This window comes from Macrobrachium nipponense, chromosome 23, assembly GCF_015104395.2.
Source record: "Macrobrachium nipponense isolate FS-2020 chromosome 23, ASM1510439v2, whole genome shotgun sequence".
Lineage (NCBI taxonomy): Eukaryota > Metazoa > Arthropoda > Malacostraca > Decapoda > Palaemonidae > Macrobrachium > Macrobrachium nipponense.
In genome coordinates this window covers 73,000,741-73,006,011 of record NC_061090.1, presented here as the reverse complement: position 1 = coordinate 73,006,011, position 5,271 = coordinate 73,000,741, and the positions used below count along the sequence as shown (strand labels likewise).

Here is a 5,271-nt window from a genome sequence, read left to right as displayed (position 1 = left end):
ATTTTGCGTGCAAACTGCGACTGCAGTTGTGGGAGAATTCTGTTGGGTTGTTGAACAATATCACGATTTATGAGACAAACGATTGGTTCCTCTATATAAGTTATTATTTGATTAACTGTCTCTTTTTGTTCAAAATGGATTTTAATATGTTTGAAGGTTTATAGAATTTTCCTTTGATAAACACGCCTTATTTTGCAGGAGGTAAGGTAATGTTTTGTATACACATAGATGGATATCTTACAATTACACTTGTTACAGATCAATGTTTTTTATAACTATAGAGGTATCTGTAAGCGCTCGCTTATCCGGACTTCTCAATAGGGAAGTTCGAAGAACAGACAGTGAGTCAGTAAATCAGGATATTTCGTGGACTAAAGGAATAAAAGCTAATAATAACTTATTGTATTAAAATTACGAGAACCTGCTCTGATTACTTGATACGGTCGTGTGATTCATAGGAAAATTCCTTTTTAATTTTTCCAACATCGCTCTCCCTCTCCGCTGAAGTCGCTTATGTGGAATGTGCTATGCTTTGAACACTTCGGCAGATTTGACTGACCCTGACCGTCTGACTAGATGACACAATAACCAACTTTGCTTAAGCACGATTTGTTTGATTTCTGATTTTTAGGGCTACTGTTTACCTATTTCTTTTGATAATAATTAGGATTCTTCTCTTTATTACTATCGGCAACGTATTGTGTGTTTTAGCATTATGTTGCTGTTAGTTTATGTATAAAGCAACGAACGTATGAATGACTTGAACTATACAGAATTGAGTGATTATTATTAAAACAAGTTATCTCTACTGCATTATCGTGTACTTGCTGTGGTTTACTTCATTCTTTGCTAAAATTTGGGAAATAACTGGAGGGGGATCCCTGGGTCAGCGGCATTTAGCCCTAATGAAAGCAAGTTTTTTACAGACATGTTATTCCTTGCAATCCAGCCGTATTTTTAAAGTTAATTTGAGTCATTGAGGTTCGATATTTTATACATATAACTCAAAAAACTCAAGGCTAAAACTGCGATCGGGACCTTGCACAGGAGTCTTTATTGTCCTGACCCGAAATAGTGTTACCTCTAATTTATATAGATTTGTACAGGTGTTCCACTTGTTTTTGTGTGTTTTCTAATCACTACGGTGCCTAACGACCCTATCCATGCATCTGTATAAATACAGACGTCCACTGCGTAAACGCATATTCACTGTTTAATATGATTTGTTACGCAAAGGATTAATAATCACCCAAAATGATAAAATTAACACAGTATATGATTATGATATTTCAGTAAAACTTCTGGAAACAGAAACTCAAAGATAAAAACTCGCAATAGCGAAATCCCAATGATGTAGATAATTTCTGTAAAAAAGTAAGATTAAGAATGTCTCGTAACTTCAGCCACAGGAATAACGAAAATTCGACCTGCAAAGGAAACGCTCAGTTACTCCAAATGAATAAAAAGATTGTACTTAGCTTGATTTTGTGGGAAGTCACGGTGTTCCGATAACGACACGCCCTTGGCCCTCCTCTGTTTAGCGGATGACCTGGTTTGGCTTGAGTTTCCCCAGTGCGCGTTGTTTAGATGATTCGAGCCCTTGAAGATTCGATGCTGCAGACGCGTTCGGTTTGTTTATTGAAGTGCCGGAAACGCTCAATAACGGTGATGTTTTCTTGAATGATTCTAATGAGAGACGAAGCTTGCGTTGCCGTAGGAAGAAGACACGTCGGGGTTTGTTTCTTGAAGTTATCCACTGCTGAAATCGCTCACTAAACGATGATACTAAGTTGCTTGAAGAATCTCTTGCTTTCGTTATCGTTGACTTCTGATGATACATTATTCGTTATTCTTTGGAAGACATTGAAGAGTTCTTGTTGTTTTCTGAAGTCGCTCACTAAACGATGATACTAAGTTGTATGAAAAATCTGTTGCTTTCGTCGTCATTGACTTCTGATGATACATTATTCGTTATTCTTCAGAAGACGTTGAAGAGTTCTTCTTAGACGCTGCCACCAATATTAGGGCTGTTGCCTTGTATAATAAGGCACCCTATGAGGTAATGTTAGACTTGCGATAATCTTACGCTAAGTCGGTTGGTTATGCACTTCCATACTCATTGAAGTGTCTTGGGGTTTGATGATAACTTTCGAAGTAAGTATCTTCTTTCGTTATGACGACGATGTGTTAAACTCATGATGATATCTTCTTTCTGATGTGAGGTTTCTAGTAGAAAACACGAAGTATAAAAAATAGTTCTATTCTCTGAGATTACATGATGAAGATCAGATAGGATTGTATAGGTCTTCTAATGACGATGGCTTGATCGCTTCTGCCAATGATGATGGCTAATTCAACTCTACATGATGAAGCTTAGGTAAAGATGTACAGGTCTGCCAATGATGATGGCTAACTCTATTCTGCCTACCATCTCTGTTACAAATCATAAAGGAAGCAGACAGTAGCTCGAACATATGAACATACATACAGATGACACATTTTAAAAATCACGTAGGCCGTTTGAATTATAGGTTGCGGTAGTTGTCTCAAGCAGGAAGCTTGGACTAATGTTTTCAAAACAAATGAATGACCACAGGTGACGGCATGTCATCTTAGCCTACTTTATTGTATACGTCATCTTAGAATACTTTATCGTCTCTGGTCTGATCACATTGCTGCAAGCAATCTGGTTGACCTCTTTAGTTTTAGTTTTTTATATATATGGAATAACATTCCATATTTTTATTATGTAATCACTTACATATGCACTTGCACAGTTACTGAATTATATTCACAATGGTGTTCATATTAATATACCTATTTCAGTTGCTCAGCCACCACCTTAATGAATGACCTCATTCAGTTACAGTTTATTCAAAATCTAAATTCACACAGGGACGGCTCAAAAAAACATATTAATATGAAAACTGCACGACCTTGGCTGCAAAAGTCCACCATTTAAAAACTAAAACCCAATAGCCACTCCTAAAACTTCTCTCCGAGACTGCGAATACTGCTGAAGAATCTGAAGAATGTACGGAGTGGTGCTTTAGGTGGTTCGTTAGTCATGTCACTGGTTAATCAAAGAGGAATTAACCCTAAACTAATGTTCTCCAAAAACCATGATCTGTCACTCCAAAATATATCTGTCAGGGACTAACAAATAATTACCAGAAAACTCCAATAACACCGACTGAACCTTGTCCAACTAACCATTATGTGCAAAAAATAAAAAAACTCGAATATATCATATAACCATCAAACAAATTCCTACCTAAAATCAAAGGACTGTACTCACCAAAATAACTCTTAACACCTCAAAACAAAACCAAGCCTAAATACACCTGTGAGAGGTAATCTCATAAGAACATTAAACCACAAATCACCATTAACAGTATCTAAAAACCATAGCGCATACCTAAAAGAACCAACTATCTCCAGTAAAAAAAGAAAGAAAAAAAAAAAAAAATATATATATATATATATATATATATATATATATATATATATATATATATATATATATATATATATATATATATATATATATATATACTAAACTCCTCAGTAGAAAAAAAACACTACAAACGCTTCTCCAAACTTAAAAAAAACAAAAAACATCAAACCCCATACCCCATTTAGCATAAATCGTCCAAATAAACGTAAAATCTACAAAAATACACGAAAAGGAAAAAACTCTGAAAACCAGAACGATAAGTCCCTTTATTGCTTATAAAAAAAAAAAAAAAAAAAAAAGAACTGGCCTACTTCGCCAAATCGTCGCGTTTGTTTCGCAGATAAAAACCAACAAGAAAGCAAAAAATCACAAAAACTATACGGAATACTGTCCTTTCATTTTAAACACACCATCGCTCACATGTAAGAAAATCGCCTTAAAAGAAAAAAAAAAAAGGAACCAGGAAAATAAAGTAAAACTAGCGCCCAGTTAATATTAAACGTTCTCTCGCAAACTTATCCCTTTATTTCACTCGAGCGACTCAAACCGGCTTCTAATTAACACCCCAAATTATAAACCAAACAATTCTTACCATTAACCATCAGGAAACACGTCATCCCTCAGGAGCAACTTGCATTGTCTGAATTCACATTACTTGACTCAGCCACTTCTCGTGCCTATGACTCAAAAATACTACTGAGACGAAGCCTACACGTCACTCTAGCCATTGTAACTAACGACTTAATCGTATAGTAACAAAACACACGCATACCGCATCAAACAACGAGACAATGCTTCAACTGGCGACATGCCAATGGTATCACTAACTACTACCTCCATGCAATGACACGTAGTAAAAAAAAAATATATTATGGTCTTGTTAAAAAGGTGAGTGAAAATAATAGTATCTAAAAAAAGTGAGTGATTCAAGCACTTAGGTTTTATGTCCAAGAGCATAAATAATTTCCTTCGGTCATTATTATTAGACATGATAAAAAGCTAAAGAGTTTAGGTGTTACTGTTCCTGTTTTCAATAAAAACATAAATTTTGTCTTCAACCTGTCTGATAGAGCACTGTCGAAGACAGACGAATTTCTTTTCTTTGGGACTGGACTTCTGTCTCCCGAATTTTAAACCTAATTACCAACAATTTTTTTTTTCTCACTATAGAATCTGTTTCAAAGGATTATTGCCTTTGCTTTTAGCACTAATATAGATAACCTAAGTACACAAATTTCAGCCTTAGCCCACAGCACCTTCAACAACTGAAAAACACGATGGACCCTATTCTTCGGAAGAGACGATTACCTTACCATTAAGTGGATCCGTGTCACAGGCCGATGGCCGAAAGTCAACATAACGACGCCACACCGTACGAAGTAATGCGTAAAAAGCCTACGCACCGCGCAAGATTGACTGGACGCTTTCGTTTAATTGCCACGGCAACAGGCTACACCCCCACATGTAGTGCGTGGCCTAGCAAGTAACACCCACGTAAGTATACCGTGTGTGTAATGACCTCACACGACGTTCTCACTTTAATCCAACGTACGTCAGCGGGTATATACGTTAGGTACAAAAGGGCCGTGCTGCATACGTGTGATTTCAGTTCCAGTCACCACGCACAGGAAGTGTATTTATTAAATATATTCACTTATTTACGCATTTGTTTGATTATCAATATATTTATTTTTCCCAGCAGCAAGCACTCTGGGGAAAAGGTCATCAAATAGAATGGGGAAAATATGATTTTTTTTTTACAGGAAAACAAAATGGCCTGTTGGGAAAAAGAACATAAAATAGATTGGGAAAGT

At 36.2% G+C, this 5,271-nt stretch overlaps 1 long non-coding RNA gene across 1 annotated transcript in view; it reads left to right on the top strand.

The window, feature by feature from the left end:
- Window positions 1-3,512: 3,512 nt before the first annotated feature.
- Window positions 3,513-5,271, top strand: part of LOC135201618 (uncharacterized) — a 10,174-nt gene continuing 8,415 nt past the window's right edge. Inside the window, exon 1 of the long non-coding RNA XR_010311566.1 lies at window positions 3,513-4,951. This is a non-coding gene — a long non-coding RNA (uncharacterized LOC135201618). The remainder of the gene's footprint in view (window positions 4,952-5,271) is intronic.